The sequence below is a fragment of the Ochotona princeps genome, chromosome 26 (assembly GCF_030435755.1).
Source record: "Ochotona princeps isolate mOchPri1 chromosome 26, mOchPri1.hap1, whole genome shotgun sequence".
Classification (NCBI taxonomy): Eukaryota; Metazoa; Chordata; class Mammalia; order Lagomorpha; family Ochotonidae; genus Ochotona; species Ochotona princeps.
The window spans coordinates 16,769,204-16,791,747 of NC_080857.1; the positions used below are offsets into that span (position 1 = coordinate 16,769,204).

General features: G+C 52.4%; 1 protein-coding gene across 4 annotated transcripts in view; it reads right to left on the minus strand.

Moving 5' to 3' along the window:
* The window catches only part of TMEM63C (transmembrane protein 63C), a 58,513-nt gene that overhangs the window by 34,998 nt on the left and 971 nt on the right, over nt 1-22,544 (minus strand). For 2 of the 4 annotated variants that reach the window (XR_009244283.1, XM_004584375.2), the window contains exons 1-3: nt 19,642-19,772; nt 8,566-8,698; nt 6,783-6,874 (exon numbers count right to left, since the gene is read on the minus strand). The gene's annotated coding sequence lies outside the window, so the exon portion shown is untranslated. Of the gene's footprint in view, nt 1-6,782; nt 6,875-8,565; nt 8,699-19,641; nt 19,773-22,544 lie in introns of those variants that run through there. The other 2 variants (XM_058655580.1, XM_058655579.1) reach the window with 2 other exon arrangements.

Genomic DNA, 22,544 nt, shown 5'->3' on the forward strand with positions numbered 1-22,544 from the left:
CTTTCCCACTTTGCCCCACAAGGTGAAATCGAGACATGAATGGCAACTGCCATACTGCAAGGATCAGGTGCGCCCATTCCCAGCAAACCCTAAGAAAGGGCACCAGCGCGCAGCACCCAACACTGGCTCAGCAGCATCCACTTGGTTCGTACCCAGTATCTGGATGACGCAGCAGATGGTGATGCCTCCACCCGAGGGGGAGGGCCTAACTGGCAGGGCCTGGATTATTACTGATCATTTTGTCTGCCATGTTGAGCAAAACGGAGTGCTTTAAATACTGGGTGAAAAGAGAAAAGAAAGGCAATGAGGCAGGGGTGGGACTCACAGGCCCCTTGCCTTCCAGCAAGAGAACCCTGGCTAGCAAGGATCTTCCAGTCCCTGCCCTTTAAGCCTGTTTTTCTGCAGATGGGCACAGGAAGGGAGGGGCTGGCTGACACCACCCTGGGTGTCCAATGTCTGAGGGTTTAGCTCAAATCCTGTGGATGGAGGACATGGCAAAATCTTGGACTGGGTCTTCTGCTTCAATATTGATTTACAAAAAAACAACACAAAACACAGATAAATGGGGCACATTTATCTCATTTCTAAGCAAAACACTAGAAGCGGCAAAGCCTCAGCCCAACAATGAGTGACACTCTCATCTCCATGGCAACAAGTTTCCACTGGGCCTCCAGCCTGCAGGGTTGGACAATGCTTCCCTTGACTACCATCAGCATGTCCTTGGGGGTGAAGAGGCCAGCAGCATGCCTCTCCCCAGTCTCCACCCACTGGTTCTTCTGCAGAAGGCCAAAGGGTGCCAGCCAGCAGGAGAGAGGGTCACATGAGTGTAGTAGTGGAAGAGACTGACAGCAGAGTTATTCCAGCTGGAGGCAGGATCAAGGTTGCCCATGCCGCAACAGGGGGCAAAGAGGCAGTCTCTTCTAGCGGTCTTCTGGCCCATCACCTGCTGCTGCCAGTAACAGGCTCTGATCAATCCGGGCCCTGCAGCCAGAGGCTGAGTCCTTGTCCCACTCCAACCCAACCAGCTATTGATGGCTCACGGATGTCCACATAGCATCAGTGTTAACCCAACACTTGCTCTGCTACACCATGCTAAGAACTGGGTGGATGGTGGGACAAAGATTAACAGCATATAGCCCTGCCCTCAGAGGACACACAGGCAGGGCATGGAGACCTCATGCAGCACAAAAGTGTACAGATTCATGGCCAAGCACAAGAGCAAGGTTCAGAGCACACACATGGCACAGGCCACTTCCATGTGCGCACCAGCCTGGGTCTAGATTTCTCTGGAAGGATTCACAGGAAGTCATTGACAGTCGCAGCTGCCTGGGAGGGAGAGGAGGTGGCCACAGAGCAGGGTGGGGGAGACTTTTTAGTAACCCTCCTTTTCCCTTTGAATGTTGTACTGTGTGCATATCCAACCATTCAAACAAAGCCAAACAGCAAACCCCAAACTCAAAGGGGCTGACATCAAGGACCTCTCCCTCCCTTGGAGATCTCAAGTCTTCATCTGCAAGGTGTGTGTGTGGTGTGTATATGTGTGTATGCATGTAGGTGCATGTGCTTGTACGTTGTATACAGGTACACAATGTATACATTTGCATGCATGTGTTTGTGTTGCATGTGTATGCATGCGGTGTTTGTGTGTTTAGTGTGTATATGTGTACTTATTACACAGGTACATACATTTGCATGTGTGTGTTGTGAGGATGCATGTATGTATGTATGAGTTATGGGTGTGTGATGTGTGCACGTGTGTGAATGTATGTACTTGCAAGTGTTGTGTGTATCTGTTGTGTGCCTGCACCTGACTGCCTTAGGGCCTGTGTGTTTGATGATGTGTAGCTTTACCAGGCTGAGTTACATTCCTCCAAAATACAGGTCCGTGTGTATCCACAGGACATGAGTTGGTTTGGAGCTAGGGTCTTTGCAGATGTGATTAGTTCAAAACAGTTTAGAGTGGCCTCTGGACTCAGCAGTTGGCATCCTTATGACACAGAGGCTGGAGAGATGCAGCTACAAGCCAACGAGCACCAAGGAGGAGTTGGGATGGAGCTGCAGAGGGTGCCCGGCCTGCCCATGGCATGACCCCAGACCTTAGCCTCCACAACTGAATGAGAACCCATCTTGGTTGCTTTAAGCCACCCAGCTTGTGCTCATTACATCACAGCTGCCCTAGAAAATGGGCACATTTTCACCCAGTCTTGTCCTTCCTGTTTCCTTGTGTGTTTGGAACACTGGGTTAAGTCACTATCTGGGCCACTAGCAGTCCATGTTGGAGCATGGTTCGAGTCCCAGCTCCACTTCTAATACAGTTCCCTGTTACTGTGCTTGAGCAAGAGGCAAAAGATGGCCCAAGTGCTTGGGCCCCTGCCACCTACGTGAGAGCCTAGCTAGAGCTCCTGATGGCAGTTTGTTGGCACCTGGCTTCGGCCTGGCCCAGCCCTGGTTATTATGGCCATGTAGGGCATGAGAATCGTAAGATGGTAGATCTCTCTCTTTATCATTCTGCCTTTCAATTAAATATAAGAATTTTTAAAAGAAAAAGCAAATAGACTGAGTCTATGAACTTGTGCTTGTGTGTTTTCAGTGTGTTGTGTGTGTGTATCTGTGTATGTTTGGGGGCACATTAATGTGCTGGGCATGTGTGGGTGACTATAATGTGGGTGTGGGGTGCCTGTGTGCTTTGAGGTACATACTTGTCTATGTGTATGTACATGTGTATGGTGAGAGGTATACATGGTGTATGCATGTGTTTGTGTGTTTCAGGGGGTGTGAGCCTATGCGTCTGTAGCCCTAACAATCCAGAAGCCTGCCCTAGGACCCCTGCTGTAGGGCCTGCCTCAGGAGAATGCTGGCCAGTGGCAGCGGACATGAGGTAGGTTCAGGCCTGTGGCAGCTGTGCGCTCTTCGATCTGGAGCTGCCTGGGAAGGAGAAGGAACCCAGGTTTTCTGAAGAAGGAGTGTCCTGTTTGCACAAGCGTCTCAAGCTTGGGGTATGGGTCCACACTGGGAGCTGGGCGCCGGGAACCCAGCCGGGGGGCGGGTGGTGCTTCCTATGAGCCTTTGGCAGAGCAGAGAAGCCCCTCCCCCTTTGAGTTGGGTTTATGGCAAAGCAGATATGAGTCATTCGGAAACACCAGAGCATTGGATCTCAGAGACACTACTCTGCGCCTGGCTGGCCCCACCCTGGAGGTCCTGCTACAGCAGGTGCAGGTATAGCCAGAGCATCAGAATTCTAACAGGCTCCCGGGTGATGCTGATGCTGCTGGCCTGAGCCCCAGCCTCTGTGGATCTCTGCTGTAGACCACGCAGCAGGGGATGGAAGCTCCTGCTCCTTGGCCCCGTAGCCAGCCCCCAGTCCTCGGTGTGGGCAGCCTGATATTTTAGGATCCGCCCCAGAAAAGTTCTGCCCTGGCAGGCTCAATCCTGTCTCCCACTTGCCACCTGTCACTCACAAAATCATGTACTCAGCAAATGATGTCCTTGACTCTGTTCTCTGTGCCCTCAGGTGCCTCCAGCCAGGACACAAGATTCTAGCAGGCGAAGAGGGGCAGCACAAGTTCAAAGTGTGCTGGAGGCACAAAGGAGCACACACAATGACCTTAGGGGATCCAGAAAGGCTGCCTGGAGGAGGTGAAGTAGGCTCAGGCAACTCTGCAAAGGGCTTACTGCAAGCCAGCTGCTAGGCAGAAGCTCTTAATGATGCTACACAGGGATGGAGAGGCGGCTTAGACAGTGCCTAGACAGCGGCGCCCAATCAAAGCAGGACAGGGCAGGCCCTCCCAGTGGGAGACCAGGCATATGACAAAGCCCAGAGATAGGCAGGGCAGGTGGTGGGGCCTGGGGGAGTTTAGAGCCTCCCCCAACCTCCAAGAGAATCGCATGCCTCCTCAGAGACAGCAGAGGTAGAGAAGGCCAGAGTGGAGTCCGACCCTAGGCGCTGGGCCCATCTGTCCAAATGGGAGCCATGCTGGCTGCTTCGGGCATCTTGGCTGACAGCTGTTCCTGCAGTGAGTCAGATGGCAGAGGCTGCAAGTCAGCCTCCTGTGGCCTTACGGGGCCTGAAGGAGGCACAGAGACAGGAACGCAAGAGGCCCAGGAGTCAGGGGCCATCGTGGTGGGAATTCGGTATGTGGGTTTGCTTGTGATGCAGGGTTAGCCCAGCAGGAAGACCAAGTTGAGAGGTGAGGGTGGTGCAAGCTCCGTGGCTCACCAGCTCCCAGCGGCTCTGGAGGCGGTGGGGTGAGCTGGCTTCCCCAGGCCAGAGACCTTGTCCCTGTCCCCGGGGTGAGGGCCAGGAAAGTGGCTCTGATCCAGGCCAAGTGAGGACTGCAATATCAACCTGCATCCAGAGGGTGGAATCAGACCAAAGGAGAGCCCAGCTGCAGCAAGAAGTGTTCTAGTCAGATCCACAGCAGCACTGACCGGAATGCTAAAGAGAGCAGTAGGCGCTCTTGGGTTGGACAGAAAGCCAGCCTATCAGGAAACACATGGCTGCCTCCCCTTCCCCGGCTTCTCCAATGTACCTCCCCTTCCTCCTCTTCCCTCCCCTCCCGTTTGCATGGGCCAGCATAGGGCAAGGAGGGGTGGAGTTTGCAGAGTCCTGCCTCTACTCAGATAGTCAGATCACACAACTAAACCAACAGCCAAGTTCCAGGAAGCACATGGTGGTGGAAACGGCATAAGCCAAGGCGTGGGACTTGGGGACCCCAGCCCCACATCAGAGCAGGCTCCTAGGTAAATGGGCTCTCTACCTGGACAGAAACCAAACTGGAACAGGGGCAGGTCTGTGCAGAGGGGCAAATAGGTGGAGCAGGGAAACAGAAAGTGGAATGTTCCAGAAATGGCAGGCAGACTGGCTTGGCTGTGGAGGTAGGGGAGCAGGGTCTGGTGCGCCACCGGGCAGATTGGGGCCAAGCCATGGGGTTCTGAATCTCAGGCGAAGGATGACATCGATCAGAGAGTTTTGGACTGGGACTGGAAGGGTTTGGGGATCATTCCTGTCCTAGAAGCACACGGAAGCCTCCAATCCTGAGCACTGGCCTTTTAAGAGACTCTCAAGAGAAACAAACAGACCATTTGGCTCCAATATTGGCTCCAATGTTGGAGGTTTCCCCATGCAGCTGCAACAACTCCCTTCTGCAGCACTCCCCGTGCCTGTCCCAGCTTTGCTTTCCCTGGCACCACACTTGACTCCACCTGCTACACTTCACCCTGCCTGCCGCTGCCAGTCCCCACACCCACCACAGTGAAGGACCTGCCCCATGTGCGGCAGGGACTGAATATCTAGGGCCTAGGCTCAGAGCAAATTCATTCTTTTTTTTTTTTTTTTTCATTTATTTGAAAGGCAGAGAGATGCTGAGAGACAGAGAGTTTTTCTGTCCATTGGCTAAATGCCTGTGACAGCCAAGGCAGTGTTAGGACAAAGCCCAAAGCCCAGAACTCAGCACAGTTCTCCCATGTGCACTTGCTGCCTCCCATCATGTGCTTTAGCAGGAAGTTGGATTCCAATCCAGGCTGCAGCTGCCCCAAGCTGCATCCTAACCACTATGCCAAATGCCCATCCCATCATGTGTTTAATGAATGAGAGGGATAAAAAGTCCACCAGCCTGCAAGGGACCAACTCCGTCTACTTGGTCCCCTCCCTGCCACTTCTCTCCTGGCCTCCGAGGCTTGGGGCATCCTAGGCTTTCAGTGGGAAAGTTTCTAAGACAACCAGACCAGATGCTGCTGTCTCCTTTCGTGTGCCCCTCAACCTGGCCAAGATTCCTCTGCTTCTCCCCAGCCAACCACACCTCCTCGTTCTTGCATCTTGCTGTGAGGCCAGGCGAGGAGACCTACAGTGAGGATAAGGTGTGGAGTATAGGACTGAGGCAGCTCCACTCGCAGCCTGGAAGGGCAGCTTTGTACTGGACCATGCACCTGCTCCTGGCAAGCGCCATCCCCGCTGCACTACACACATTTCGTTTCTTTTAGGTCTTGCATCCACCTTATAAAGTGGTGCCAGCTTTATGGCATAGTGAGTTAAGCTCCTGCCTACAATGCCAGTGGATACTGGTTCAAGTCTCAGCTGCTCCACTTCCAGTCTAGCTCTGTGCTAAAGCACCTGGGAAAGCAACAGAAGATGGATAAAGGGCTTGGGTCCCTGCCATTCACACGGGAGACCTGGGAGAAACTCGTTCTGGCTCAGTCCCAGCTGTTGTAGCCATCCGGGGACTGAAATGGATGAAAGATTTTCTCTCAATCTCTCCCTCTCTATCTTTTCATTTCAAACAAATGTGTAAGGCTTTAAAAATAAATAAAGGGGTGATAGCTTCACCATTTCACAGGTGGGAAAATGGAGGCTCAGGGAAGTTCAGTGACTTAGCCAGGACTCCCCAGCATGGAGAGCCATTCCAACAGCAGCACTGACTGCTCCAGTCCCCACTCACTCCTTGGCAGTGCGTGGCCTCTCTTTGGCAGAAGCACTGCCATGCAGGTGGTGTGGAGTGCCCTGTGCAGGGGGGGCAGTTCCTGCCAGCCTCAAGCTTCCCACCAGAGCTGAGCTGTGTGAGTCCAGGCTTTGGCTACCTCCCAGTGACAACTATTGAGGACAATGAGTTCCTATGTGCTGTCTGGCCTGAAGGCATCAGAGAGCAGGCTCACACGGTTTACTGCATCTGCAGTCCCAGCAAGTCACAAGGAAGATACTCTCCCCATCCCGGTGTGCCTACCTGTCACCCTGTACCTGGGTATGCCCATGGATCAAACCACACCCATCCCCGAGGAGGCCAGCTCACCTGTCTGGATGGCGGAAGCCTCACGCTCATAACCCTTGCTGACTCTGTATTAGATGCAACATGAACAACATACAGTTTCTGCCATCAAGGCCCTGCAAAAGCAAATGAAAGTGCAGTCACTGACAAGGCAATAGGGAGCCAAAGATGACTGTAGAGCAGGGGAGTAGATGACTGCCCTGTGTCTTTAGCAGGCAGCAGAGTATGACTGGGAGGAGTGTGAGCTTCTGTTACACTCTGAGCTAATGCACAAAGCACTCTCTGGGAAATCAATGTTGTTTCCAGCACTTTGCAGATCATAGCTTTCATTTTTATTTCATGTTTCTGTTGCCCACCTCTTTCAAGTGCACTGAGTTGAGCAGGCTCACGGGTGGCGGAGCTGGGTCTAGAGCTGGGGGTTATTCAGCACGCCCTCTCACTGCCATCTGGACAGGGGGAAGAAGGTGGTGGGCGGGGGACAGCAAGCATGGCCAAAGGCTGGCAGGGAACTACAGCCCGTGGCCAAGGCTCCCTGCCCTCGGCAGCTCTCCCAGGCAAGGAGCGGGGCATTCTCAGAATGGCGTGCATGTCGGGCACTGTGCACGGAGAAGAGCCACACCCAAGATTCCTTTTGTTGACAATAGCAACAGGCACAATGTTCCTGGCCAGCGGCCCACCCAGGATGGCTTCCTCTTTTACACAAGAGAAATTTCAGACATGCTCACAGTGAGAAATTTTCTCTTGGCTCCCATTTCCTTCCAGAAAAGCCACCTGCATTATCACGTCCCTTTGCAAAGATTTATTTATCAACTTATTTAACGACTTACGTGGGAAAGAAAGCCACGGGGGGATGCACACTTGGCTTTAATGCTGGGAGGTCAATCGCTGTCAATGCCTCCTTTGCAAGGGGCAATGTTAGGAAGTGACAGTAGAGGAAGGTGAGGAGAAGGAGGCTAGGGCAGAAACTGACTCAGGCCGAGCAGACGGGAGGCAGCTTAACCCAGGGAAGCCCTGTGCTGGGTAATTGTGTATGTGTGTGTGTGTGTGTGTATTTAATGCATCTACTTGAAAGGCAGAGAGAAGCAGCGAGTTCCCCCACCTGCTGGCTCACTCCTTAAAAGCCTTCCAAGGCCCTGGGCTGGGGACTCAATTCAGGTCACCCAAGCAGGTGGCAGGGACACAATGACTTAAACCATCACCACTTGCTGTTTCCAGGGTGTACTGGAACCAGCAGCAGAGGAGCAAATTGAATCCGTGTCCTACAGCATGGAACTCAAGTATCTGAGCCACTAGACCCAAGCCAGCCACTCTCAACTCTCCTGAGATGGTCAGCTGCGACATCCAAAAGGCCACTGCTGTTACAAGTAATGATTAAGAAGGATCAGGGACCGTAGCTTGAACCTGTCACCAACGGGCCTCGCAGTGCCGATGTTCTACAAAGATGATGCTATGAGTCCTACTCCTTGCCTGAGTCAGGAGACCATCCCAAGTCCCCAAGCCAGGGTCAGCTGCAGCTGGGCAGAGCTACTCGGAAGACCTAACTAGGAACTCAGCCAGGGGGTGGTGTCTCCAAGGGCTGAGGGCTTCCTAATCAAAGTCAGCCAGTTTTCCAGCCTTTCCCAGGGTTGTCTTGGACAGTACCCCATGCAGAGCAGCAGGCGTCCCCTGTTCACTCCTTCTGCTGCCAGGCTGTGGGGCTGAAAGAGAGGGGCTGGGGAAGGCCTTTGACCTAGTGCTGACTGGAGGAGGTACAGGCTGGACAGGCAGCCAGGATGGCCATGTTTCCTGGGCTCATGGGAGGGCTTACCTTAATGGCCAGAAGCGGGCAGAGGCACCCACCTGGTGCACAGGTGCAGGCTGATGGGCTGTGACCGGGCCTTCCTCCTCTTGATCAGGCCTCCAGGAGAGCTGCCTCAATCCCCGGCCTGGCTCCTTCAAAGCTCTGTGACACAGGGACATGGAACACTGTCAGCGCAGGTGGGGGTTGATCCCAGTCCTCCCTGCGGCTCCTCCCCAAGCACAGGCTATGCAGCAGCTTCCTGCCTCCGAGGAGCTCTGCTGGGGAGAGGGGCACTCCAGGGGTGTCCATGAGCCCACCAGTTTGCCCCCACCTCCAAATCCAGGCTGGCAAGTGCCTGAGCCAGGTAGGTAGGTAAGCTGTTTACCCTTGCTGGCCTTAAGAGGCCCCACGGACAGATTCCCGCTGTGGATTTGCCAGTGTCAGCTTTGTTCCTGACCCCCCAGTGAGCTCAGCAGCCCATTCCTTCCTGGTGGCCCAGGTACACGGATGTTTCTGACAGAGCTAGGCGGCCAACCGCCACCTTCTTCTGAGTCATCTGAGAGTTGGGCCTGCTACAAATGCAGGTCTCAGGAAGTGGAGCAGCTGTGATTCAAAGCAGCATCCATATGGTGCTACAAATGATAGCTTTACCCACTATGCCATAATGTTAGTCCCCTTAAAGATTCTTTAAATCTGGGGCCAGCATCATGGCCCAGTGGTCATTCCAGAGGAACACCAGTGGGAATCCGGCTGTTCCACTTCTGATCCAGCTTCCTCTAATATGCCTGGGAAAGAAGCAGAGGTTGGCCCAGGAACTTAGGCCCCTGCCAGCCATATGGGAGACTCACATGGAGTTTTGGGCTCTTGGCTTCAGCCTGGTCCAGACCTAGCTGCTGAAGTCATTTGGGGAGTGAAATAGCAGATGGAAGATCTCTCTCTCTCTCTCTCTCTCTCTCTCTCTCAAATAAAGCAGATCTTTTTAAAAATGATTTTTACATTTTGCAAATAACATGCTTGCAGGAAATAAATGAAACTCTTCCACAAAACACAAGAGAAAAGAAAATCTAGCATGCCTTTTCCTACCAGCCCAGACCACTGCCTTAATCCTAACCACAAACAACGTCAAGGGTCCTGGTCACATTTTCTCCTAGAATTTTTCCAAAAACATAGGTGAAATATCCATAGGCCAGAAAGATCGATGTCTGCCTCTTTGTTTTAAACCAATCCAGGAACACATCCCCAGCACCCTGCCCTGGCAGGCAGACCAACCCCACTTCCTTTCACAGTTGAGCAGGTTCTGCTGAACGACGCCCTGTGATCCATGTGAACTGATCCTTCTTGGTACACAGGGATGCTATTTCCGCCTTTTTGCTACCTCAAACTGTCAGCAGTGTCTTGAGTGGTTTCTCTTTGCACTTATGTGTGCTGTTTGCTGCAGGCGCTGTTCTCATGTTGCAGGTTATGTGCTTGTAAACTGACAAAGATCGCCACATTGCTGTTGCCAAGCGGTGGACGGTGGACCGGTTGGCTCTGCAATGCAGGCACACCTCATTGTCTCCTACAGCAAGCTGCACTGGCTGTTCTTCAGACTTTGCCAGTATGGGAATTGACAAATAGCCCCTGTCTCAATGTGCTTTCATATTTATGGATTGGTTGGCCTCTACATTTATTTTGCTGTGAACTTCTGGTTGATGTCCTTTCCTAATTCATCTTACTGATTTTTAACAAGTTTTTCCAAATTAGAGCAATTAACTTTTTTTAAAAAAGCTTTCTTATTAGTTTATTTGAAAGGCAGATTGAAAGGCAGAGACATCTCCCATCCTCTGGTTCATTCCCCTCAAATGGCCACAACGGCCAGGACTGGACAGGCTAGAGCCAGGAGCTTCATCCTGGTCTCCTGTGTGGACATCTGCTGCTGCTTTCCTAGACACATTAGCAAGGAATTAGGTCAGAAGTAAAGTAGTTCGGGCTTGCACCGCACACCAACATGGATGCTGGCGTTGTAGGTGGCAGCTTAACCTGCAGCACTGCAATACTGACTCTCGATTTCATTTATGGCCGCTTTTGCTTGCAGAAATATCAGCTTTTTCTGCAATCAAAAGTCTTAGTTTTTCATATAACTTCTTGATTTTCAGACTTGCCTAAAAGCCTTTTCTCCTAAGGATCATAGAAATATTTGTCTGTAGTTTCTACCAGAACTGTCCGGATTTTCTTCTTTATTTTTGTTTGGTCTTCACTGCATCTAGAACTTACTTTGTGGTAAGGACAATAATAGGGCCCAGTTCTATTGCTTCCCTCGATAGGCTAGATAGCTGTGCTCAAGCCCTATTGGAAGGAATCATTTGCCACGTGTCCCTTCCTCCTAGATGCAAAATCCCATCTTAACTGTGTAATAGGGTGGGTACAAAGTAAATAAACTCAGGGTCAAGATCGTGGCTCAAACATCACCTTTCCTGGATCAAGGATAAGGATCTACCTTTCAGGTGCCTCAGTTTCCTTGTCTAAAAACGGGGATAACAGCCGTCCCATATTCTGAGGATTAGTATAGGAATTAAATGAGTTTCTTCCAGGTAAAGAGTATAGAGAGAAGCAACTACACACTTTCTCCTGAGGTTCACCTTCGCTACAGACACACCTAGGCTGAAAGCTAAAGAATGGAGAAAGATGTCCCCAGCCCATAGGAACTACTACAGTTGAAACGGATTCCCTGTTGGAATCCGTGTTGGAACCTTCATCTCTAATGCAACAGCACTGAGATGTGGGACACCTAAGAAGTGATTAGATAACAAGGATTGTGACCCCACAGATGGGTTAACACTGCTATTCCAGGACTGGATTTGTTCCAAAAGCCAGTTTGGCCCCCTTTCCTCTCCTGAGCAAGAGCTCTGCCACATGATGCTTTCATCATGTTCTGCTGCAGCAGTCAGACCCTCACCAGATGCCTCTCCTCCATCCCGGACTTTCCCGCCCCCAGAACTATGTGTCAAATAAATGTCTGTTCATCCTCAATAACTAGTCTCAGAGATTGTGGCAGGAGCACAAAAGAGATGACAGCCAGTAAGTATGGTCAGCAGTGATCATCTTTAAAAAACAAATCAAGGGCCTGGTGCGATAGCGTAGTGGTTCAAGTCCTCGCCTTGCATGCGCCGCGACCCCATATGGGCGCCGGTTCTAATCCCAGCAGCCCCACTTCCCATCCAGCTCCCTGCTTGTCGCCTGGGAAAGCAGTCGAGGATGGCCCAAAGTCTTGGGACCCTGCACTTACATGGGAGATCTGGAAGAGGTCCTGGCTCCCGGCTTTGGATTGGCACAGCTCCAGCCGTTGCAGCCACTTGGGGAGTAAACCATCGGACAAAAGATCTTCCTCTCTGTCTCTCCTCTTCTCTGTATATCTGCCTTTCCAATAAAAATAAATGAATCTTTAAAAAAAACCAAGTCAAGACCTGCCACAATAGACATAGGAGATGAAATCACGGTGAAGGATTAATGCATCAGGAAGATACAAGAAGATTAAACACAGATGCACCTAACAACAGAACACCCAAATATATAAAGCAAACATGGAAGTGAGGGGGAAACAGCAACACAATAGCGGCAGGAGATTTCAATATCTCACTTTCAATAATGAATAAAACCAATAGAGAAAAGATCAATAAGAAAGCAGAGGGGGCTGATGATGTAGTATAACGGTAAAGTCATCACCCGCCAACGCTGGCATCCCACATTGACACCAGTTTGTGTGCTGGACGCTCCATTTCCCACCCAGCTGCCTGCGAATGGCCTGGGAAAAGCAGCAGAAGATGGCTCGAGCTTTTGGATCCCTGCCACCTGTAGTAAGATGCAGAAGAAGCTCTTGGGTTTTACCTAGCCCAGCACTAACCACTGTGACTATCTTCAGAGAAGTAGTAATTGATAATCTGTCTTCCTCTCTCTAGTCCTGACACTCAAAAACAAGTCTCTAAAAACAAAAACAACAAACAAACAAACAAACCAGTAACGCCACCAACAAAGCCCAAAACAATAGGGAAAGAGAAATTGGACAACATCATGGACCAATTGGATCTAACATACATGCAGAACACTTCACCAACAGAGGAATACACATTCTTCCAAGCATATATACAATGTTCTCCCAATAGATCACATGGTGGGCTCCAGTTAAAGAGGTAGGAACTCAGGGGAACCACTAGATGTTGGAGACTGCTGTTACTGTCACTGCCTGTAAAGTATGCTCTCCTCCACGGATCTGTGCCTCAGCTCTGTCACTCACAAGCATCACTGCTTTGTCTTGGACCCTGTCCCAAGTGCCAAGGAGCTAGTAACACATTCTTCCATGATTTCTAACAGCTTTTTCAGTTGACTACTTTGTTTTCCTGTCTCAGTCCTGCCTGTTGCCGCCATCTGAGAAGTAAATAAGAAGACAGAAGGATGGACGTTCTCTCTGTGTGTGTCTCTTCTGTAAGTGCCTTTCATATACATGAATAATCGCTTCTCGGCCTTTTGGCCAAGCTCAAGTGTGGTATATACATGAATAAACACATTTTTAAAATGCAATACATGTTTCATAGCTCAACTTTCTTATACTACTTTATCTTTTAATATCACATTGTATGATTCTATTTATTATGATTTGATTTGTGAATTTTGCACCAATATTCATACAGGAGGGTGTTTTTTTTTTTAGTAGATTTTTCTCTTTTCTGTGCTGTCATCAAGCTTTGGCATCAATGGCACACTGTTTTCACAGAATAATTGGGAGTCTTTGCTTCCTGTGATCTGGTATAGTTGGTGCCATTTAGATAACAGGAGTTCTCTTTCTTTGAAGATTTAACAAAAACTGGACTAAACCGGGAGTTTTTTGGAAGGAGAATTTAACACTCAGCTTCACTCCGGTCTATTTGGGTTCTTTAATTTTCTTGGAGTCAAACTGATGATTTAACTTTCCTGGCACACGATCCTTTCAGCTGGTTTGCAGCTGGATTTGACAATGGTCCTGGCCAACATCCCTGAAGAATTGTTTCCTCTAGTTCTCCCCATTACAATGTCATATGCCAGCTTGCTTCCTCCCCCCAAATCTTTCTTGTATCAGCTAGATTTTACAAAATATTAATAATAAAACATCATCAAATTACACATGACGGCTGCCCAGGATCCCATTTCCTATCCAAGCAGCCTGCAAACAGAGGCACTAAAATCAGGTCAGGGACGAGAAGGCGGTGGGAGAGGGCAGCTTGACGAGCCCAAGTCACCCGGCCAACACTTCAGAAGCACAAACAGCAGCCCTTGCTGGTGGGGTGTCCTTGCTGAGAACACCCCTACCTCCAGCTCCTGACTCCCGTACCCCTAATCTGGCTGTTGCCCCTGCTGCCTCTTTCCCCAAGTCCCCAGGGAGAACTCGGCACCTTTCCTCCCACATCTCATTCTCAAATTTTGAGAACTGGACACAAAAACAGTAGAGAAAAGAAAACCAACTGAACACAGAGGTGTTTTTAGGTTTTTTTTGTTTTTGTTTCAGCTTCTTCTAGATAGGGTATCTCTAGCAGATCAGAAGCCACGCCCTGCCCCCTTTCAACCTCTGGTCCTCCTCTCTCCATTCATGAACTTGACTGAGACTGCACTGTGCTTGCACCTCTGTCCCAGGTCGTACTATTCTGTGACTTTTATTAAAATTAAACATTTACTAATGGCATTGTTTTTGAAGTTTCCTTTTCTTGGCAACACTACTTCTGAGATTTATTCGTACCAATACAGAATATGTGTGTATACAAACGTTAACAGCTTAGTTGATGTATAATTTACATGATACAACTTTCCCCAGTGATGCAGATTTTATCAGCAGTGTAACGTCACAGTTTCAGCCGCTCATCCCATTACTGTGGATATCGCAGGCCTCACATGCCACGAGCCACGCTGCCCTAGATCAGCTCAGGCACAGGTGTAGTTTCTCCTGGCGGGCACGCACCTAGATGTGAACTCGCAAACACACTGTTCACAGAGTGAGTGCAGCTCCACCTTTCCTGTCTGGCTGGAATGCTCCTGCGCTTCCTGCTGCCCTCACAGTAGAATGTTCTTATCTTCAAGCAGCTGTCATTATCCCTTCCCTTGCCTCCCTGCCCTCTCCCCGTGAATTACCAGAGGCCACGTGTGTGTGACCGGCATTCAGTGAACCCTGGGTAAGCCAAAGGATGAGCTCACTGTCCAGCAGAAGTGATGGACTCCTGTGGTTAAGAACACTGAAAACTTTTGAGATCTCTTCTGGCTGAAACCTAGGAGGGCTTCACGGTAGAGGTGGTGGTGGAGGGCCAGAGAGATGAGAACAGGGACTGGGATGGGAGGAGATGGTGGGTCAGACAGTCCTGTGCAGCGGGCAGGAATCTATCAGAGCAGTGTGATGCAGGGGGCAAGTGAGGGGAAGAGAAAGGCTAAGTGTGTGTAATTCTGTGATAACTTCCAGGTGATCAGACACATCCTCCCTCCCTCCAATATGAAGAGAGGAGGACGTGTGGCTTGAATTGACCAGCTGAACCTTCAAGGGCAGGCCCCGGAGAGCCGGGGAGGCATGGACAGGTCAGTGCCAGGCTCAAAGCATGCAGGGACACTGGCAAAATCACTAGGATGTCTAGGGAGAGAACGTTCATGGCCCATGGTGCCAGAAGCCCCCCTAAGACCTGCTCAAGAGAGCCCTAAGGCTGGGCTCCCCAACTCCACGGCTCTGTGACTTAGGTCAAGGGCTTCCTGTCGCTCTCCACCCTGGCCACCTGATGCAGGGCAGCCTGCATGTGCCGGGCCTGAGCTGCAAGGAGCCTACGGCCTGGGTCTCCTTCCTGTGGCCCAGCTGAGCCCCTCAGGCGGGGCTGCAGTGGCCTCTGCATCTGGCTCTCGTGACAGGAGCCTCAGCTGCCCCAGCTCTGGGCGCCCTGCCCAGACACAGCAGAAGACGAGGCACAAGTGACCTCCACTTCCAAGCCTCTCTGTCTTAAGCAACTTCAGCAAAACCAACAGCAGCAGAGTTAAGCTTGGGATGCGCGAGCTGCGCTGGCGACAGTCCTCAGATTCCCCAGGGAAACAGGCCAGCCATGGCCAGATGCACTCTGTCCCTCATTGCAACCCCTCAAAGACTCAGCCTCCCCATCCGACATATCGTCTGTGGGGCATTGCGATGATTCAAAAGTTATGACGACATTGGGGCTGGCACAACAGCATAACAGTCTAAGCCTCCGCCTGTGGCAACTGGATCAAGTCCCAGCTGCTCCACGTCCAGTTCAGCTCCCTGCCTATGGCCTGGAAAAGCAGTAAAGGATAGCCCAAGTCCTTGGGACCCTGCACCCACATGAGAGACCTGGAGCTCCTGCTTCCTGGCTTCAGACAAGCATCCATTTGGAGTGAACCAGCAGATGGAAGGTCTCTCTGTCTCTCCTTCCCTCTGTAAATCTGCCTTTCCAATAATTAATAAATAAATCTTAAAAAAAAAGAAGAGGAAGAGGAGAAATGACCCCGCACATGAAGCAGTGGTGTGGTACTGGGGTCACGGCCAGACTCTGGGTTTGGGCTGTGGCTCTCCTGGTATCAGAGTTCCCAGGCCAGGGCACAGGAGGCCCCGGTCCCAAATGCCCCTGCCCAACAGCAGCATGTGGGTTGTCCTGAGGGCCAGTCTGCCTACTCTAGAAACACCACCCCTGGTTCTGAAATGTCCCCTTCCTCTCCAGGTCATCAAGGACCTGAAGCTTTTGAAGGAATAGACTCAATCCTACCAAGGCCACTGTCAAGACTGAGAAGAAGGCTCCTGTCCCTTGGGCCACCTGCTATGGCCAGGACAGTCAGGGATTGGGAGGGGACAGTTTGGCTTCTGGCCAGCCCTTGGTCCTCTGAGGCCATCAGAGGCCCTGGATTGGCAGGAGCCACAGCCTGCAGACACAGAGCTGTGCCCCTTGCATCCATTCCCAGGCCAGCTCTGCCAGTCACACTTGGTGTGAGGAAGGCATTGGGGGGAGCCCAGGAATCCTGGGGACCTCGTCTTGGCTTTCCAAGCAGAATTATGTTTCATTTTCCACTTGGAGGATGTTACTAATGGCCAGGAGAAGGCAGGAAGTCACTAGGGTGTCCCCTGCCCTTTTTGCCTTGCCTATCCTTGTGTGTCTCAGACCCAGGACCAAAGTTGCTTTGCCAAGAAGAACATGGCAGTGTAGGTGCCAATCCTGCCCTAGTAACCCAGAGGCAAGGGATCTGATCACAGGGCACTCTGCACAACACTCACTTGCTTAATCCTGGGCAGTTTAGACAGCTTCAGAGCCAAGAAACATCATATTTCCTGAGCGGCCTCAAACCCTAACCTCAGCCCTGCCTTGTAGGAGCAAATCCAGCCAATGCCTGTGCAAGCACATGGACTCCCATGGATGCCATCCATGCTGGTGTGCGAGCAAGCACCTCGCCCACTGCCCTCCTGGGAAAAAGTGTTCAGTCCCCGACCCCCAGCCCAGCCCAGCTCAGCAGGACAGGGCAGTAACAGTGGCTGATGTCACTCAAAGTCCAGCACTTTCCCCAAGCGCTTTCATTCCAGCATTTACCAGCCCGAAGCTGCCTGTGGCTTGAATGCCATGTGGGTTCCCGTACCTGGACACTCCGGGCAGAGAGTGTCCAGCACTTAATACCCATTAGCCCAATGGTTCTTCCAGCAGCTGCTTCCCAAGAAGAAGCAGAGAAGAGAGGTCATGGGATACGAGGGTAGCTGGGCAAGAGAGGCCCACCGGAAGGCATCCTGTACCAGTACACACTGGCAACCCATGGGGTGCAACTCCTGCCGAATATGTCACACAGTACAGCATACAGGTAGCTGGCAGAGCGGGAGATCCTCCAGGGCCAGCACACAGCATGGTGTCAGTTGGGGAGGGCCAGCTGGCTTGTCTTCCAAGCCTGGTCGGGGGCCCTAGACCAGCCACGCAAAGACAAGAATCTACAGTGGCAACAAGCTCACTGTCCCACAGAAGCAGGGAACAGATTCTCCTGTGTAGACAACAGTCTCCAGGGGTTACACTTCCGGTCTGTACTAACACCTGACAAGTTTTCAGGGCCCTCTCACCCATCTGGAAGTGTTACCATGCCCAGCTGTCAATCAGGGTACTGGACAGGCGGAAGGCCAGCCAATAGGGCATCTCAGTCCAGAATCCGACTCTCTGCCTCATGGGTTAGAGTTGGGGCTGGTCCTGCCTCTGCTGGCTGGTAGGGACACAGAGACCATGGGAACCTGAAGAAACGAGGGTCCCAGCAGAGAAGCCACAAACCCCATTTCCTTCCAGTGCGGGGTCCCCTCTTCTCTGCCACCAGCTGGCTCCATGCGGTTCCCAGGGAGCCCTCCCTACCTGCCCTTACAGCACTGAGGCCAGGTTCAGCAACGACTGTGCCTCGGGAACCAGGCAAGCAGCTGCTTGCCACTGGAGCTGTCAGAGCGATGAGGATGGTGGAAGTGCTTCTGCCACGGTCCTTGTCGCCCTGCTGTGCTTACAGCAGCTGGCATGAGGGCAGAGTGCAGAGCTCCAACAGGTGGGCTGGTGGTGACTGTGTCTCCCAGTGGGGGCAAGCTCACCGCAACCAGAGCCTCACCCTGCTCTCTGAGCTGCACCGCACCTCCACCCCAAGAAAGTAGAAAGCAAACCTTACAGGGGGAGCAATTCCTAGGACTGTTACTACCACAGACATCTGCACGCCTATCAGGAGGCACTCCTAGCCTCACCTGCCAGGTGATAGAGAGAGAGAGAGAGAGAGAGAGAGAGAGAGAGAGAGAGTAGGAGACCTCTCCAGTCCTCGATGGGCTGCAGAGTCCAAAGAACCCCATGTGGGGTGGAGTTTGGGAGAGCAGTTCAAGGCTACTTGGATCTCTGCATCCCTCATCACCGAGCCTGGGTTCAAGTCCTGGCTTCACTTTTGATTCCAGCTTCCTGCTGACGCATCCCCCGGGAGGCAGCAAGCGATGGCTTGAGGAACTGGTCCCCTGCTGCCCACGTGGGAGGCCTGGATTGCATTCCAGGCTCCTAGCTTTGATTGGACCAGCTCCAGCTTGGTGGGCATTTGTGGAACAAACCAGCAGGTAGGCGAACTCTCTGTCATGTGTCTATCTTTCAGATCAGTAAAACTTAGAAAAATACAGAAGACCCACATGGAGATAAGAGACCCGGAACAATTCGCTGCACTTGCGGCACCTGTTTCCTATCTGCACCTTGATGGGCTGCTTTGTGCCTTGCTTGATTTCTCTGCAAAGCAGGGCCCCTGCCCTCGGGAGAAGGGACAAAGCGGAGACAGGGCCAGGGAGAACAGAACGGAGAGGATGAAGAGGCAGCAGAATGAAGGGAAGATGGGTTCCGGCCCCTTCTCATGAACCCAGCTCCAAGCCATCCCCAGGATGTAGAAAGGAGCTGTTGGGATGGGGTGGTCTCCCCCTAGATTGGACCAGGGGTCCAGAGAGAAAGGGAGGCCCTCGGCCCAGCAGAGATCATGGGAGGCCGCGTTGGGTGGAGGCCAGCTCCGCAGCTCCTGCTAACTGACTGGTCCAGCTTCAGCACCCCCTCAGCTTCCCCAGGGCCTTCATCCAAGCCCAAAGTTTCTCTCTCCAGGCCTGGGAGAGACCCTTTCTTAGGGAATGAGGTGGAGGGAGTGCTTGAGGGGGAGATGGCCTCAACTGGTGGGACGCCCCCACCCAGCAACAGCGCGACAGGCATGTGGTCACAGCCCAGGGGCCGGCCCAGTGTGTGGGCGGCACAGCCCCGGGGAATCCCTGGGTGGGGTGGGGGGTTCAGAGAAAACACTCCCACCTGCTGTCGTGCCGGGATCCGGGGATCCCCCTCCCCCGCAAACCTCTGGGCTCATCTCCACCCAATGACAACAGGGCCACCTGGCCGCGGGCCTACCTGGGGGAAGTCCAGGCCACCTTCTCGGGGGACCAGCACTGTGGCGCAGTCTCCCCCACCCCCACCCCTCCAGGTCCGAGGTCCCGGGGAGCCAGGGAGCGACCGGGTGCTTCCCCACCCCCGCCCTGGACCCGGCTTCCGCGCCCCCTTCCCCCCCACATCTCTGTCTCCTGGCCCCATCCAGGCCCCAGCCCCGCGCGCTCACCCGGGCACGGCTCGGGCGGCCAGGCGCGCTACCGGGCCCCACGCGCCCCACCTGGGAGGAGATGGTCAGCGGGTCCCTTGCTCCTCTCAGGCCTGGCCAAGCCAGCCCCGTAGACAAGGGACTGTCGGCAAATTCTCCGCATCACCACGGAAGCGGCATCCCGACTCCTCCCCGGTTGGAGCCTACCTCGGCCCCGCCCCAAGGCTGCTCCGATCGCGGCGGGGAACCCAGGCTCCGCCTCGGAGACCCTGGCGCCACCAGGAACCATCTGCAAATTCCCATCGCAAACGCACCCGGCCTGCAGGTCCCTGCCTGCAGTTTGCTCTGGATTTGGCCGCTGTCTTGCTCACCTGCCGCTCTGGGCAGACTCTTCTCGGAGGCGTGTCCCCTTCAAGCCCACCCAGCCTGAAAGAGCCAGAAGCCAGAAAAGACGCACCAGACCACAAAAACGGGCGGGCTGCCCCGCCCAAGGACCCGCGAGCGCCTGGCACCAGATCAGTCGATGGTCCCCAGTTCCGGCTGCTTATGGCTCAACAGAAGAAAAGACGGACAGATTGGCCACAGCTCCACACGGGAGCCCCCAGGGGGTGGATTGTCTCATGTTTGGCTTGTCGTGGGCAATGACTCTTGGGGGTGGAGAACTTCAGCCTCATCACTGATTTTATCTGCCGGACAGATATTTGCACCACCAAAGATCCTATGCAAAGGGAGGCCCCAAAACAAGCAGCCTACCTTTCCTTGACAGGCTCATAGGTGCATCTAACAGACATTAGCCACCACTTGCAGTACTCTAGTTAAACAGACAAAGGGGAATGCTGGAGACGCCCTTCTGTAACACCCCCACGTCCAGCAGTTGGAAGGATATTGTCGGTAAGTAACGGCAGCGTAGTGTCGTATTGTTAGCAGCGTGGTGAGAAGACCACAGTGTGAACCCAGGGTTCCATGAGCCTAGAGGAGTAGATCAAAGTGTAGACCTGCTTTCGTGGGTGGCTGCCTCCTTAAGCAGGGCACAATGAGCCCATGCACCCCTGCCAGGCTGGTGCACACCAGCTGGATCTCCCCTGGCTTGCGCCTGCTCCCCACTCTGCATTCTCAACTCATCATGCTTGTGACCCAGCCTCCCCATGCCAATCTCCTAGACAGGCTCTGCCAAGGGCTGGCCATTTGTGCACGTGCTCGCGCATTTATGTGATTATTCTTTCATGAAACAGGAATGGCCACAAAGGGGTGGCATGTGTGTTCTAGCCCTGGCTCTCGCTCTCAGTCACGCTGTGCAGTCTTGGGTAGTTTACTGGACCTCTCTGACTCTGCTATTCCCTGACTTCGGCTACACAGTGAGGGCTGGCCTAGTTGAGGAATAAGGGGGCTACAGTTTCACACTTTCATCACTGTCTTCTAGGATGAGGGTTGGTGGGTGCAAAGACGAGCCAGACAGGCACAAGAGGAGCTCTTCAGAAATGTGAAGCATACTCAGAAGTTTGGAGTCACTGGTGTGAGTCATTCCAAGAGGCCTCGAGCACATCCTTGTGTTAGGGGATCATCTCAGAAATATGTAGGGAAAGGGGCCAGTGCTATGACATAGCCGGTACAGCTTCCGCCTGTAGCATTGACATCCCATATGGGCGTCAGCTCAAGTCTTGACTGCTCCACTTACAAGCCAGTCCCCTGCAGATACACTTGAGAAAGTAGTGGGGGGAACCCAAGTGCTTGGACCCTGCATTAACATGGGAGACCCAGAAGAAGCTCCTGGCTCCTGGCTTCAATCTGGCCCAGCCCTGGCCATTGTGGCCATTTGGGGAGTGAGCCTGTTCTTGGAAGCGCTTGCTTCTCCCACTCCTTCTCCCTCTAACTCGGCCTTTCAAATACATTTGTTTTTAATCTGAGATACAGAAACAAATGTGCTGGAAGCAGCACATCAGGAAGAGGTTTTGTCATGGACCAAAGAGTTCATTTTAAAAAGAAAGCAATGCTATTACGGATCTAGAAAGTATTTGTGGTACAACTGGTTAAAATGAAGTTTGAGTATTAGGAGGCAAAACCTGCAGTACCCAGAAAACCCAGTCATCCAAAATGACACCTTTCTCCAAGGATTAAAGAGCAGGGACTTTGATTCGTTCACTGTCTCCCTTCCTCAGATATGAGCCCTTTTAAGACCTGGTTGTGTCTCCTTTTCTTTTTTAAGTTTCTTTCATTTTTTAAGAGGAGGTGAGAAACAGGTAGACACGGAGAACACTGCCATCCATGGTGACTTCCCAAATGCCTTCAATGGCTGGGTCTCCATGGCCGTGGCAGGAAGCCAATGGCTTGACCCATCACCTGCTGCCTTCCAGGGCCTGCATAGCAGGAAACAGTGGGTGAGGAGCCGAGCCAGAGCCGGGTGTTCTACAGTGGGAAAGCAAGCCTTGTGACTCCTTGGCTAAATCTCCAGTCCTCTCTCTTATTTGTATTTTTGCTCTCTAGCACAGTGATTTCACTCAAGAAACACTTCTGACTGACTGTGAGACCTGGGTGACCTTAGAGAACAGAGGTTAGGCGCACCACGCTAGCTGATTCAGAATACTGAATACCACTGCCTGATGCCTAACATCCTGCAAGTCATAAGTAGGGCCCCGCCTCACAAGGGAAGAATGTCATGGGGGCCACAGTGACCTGGGAACTTGCCCTTGTTGTCTAGATTTATTCATTCACAAAAAAACTTCTGTGTGGGGCCCATCACGATAGCCTAGTGGTTAAAGTTTTCTTCTTGATGGGACCCCATATGGGCGCCGGTTCTAATCCCTGAAGCCCTGCTTCCCATCCAGCTCCCTGCTTGTGGCCTGGGAAAGCAGTCGAGGACGGCCCAAAGCCTTGGAACCCTGCACCTGCATGGGAAACCCGGAAGAGGCTCCTGGCTCCTGGGTTTG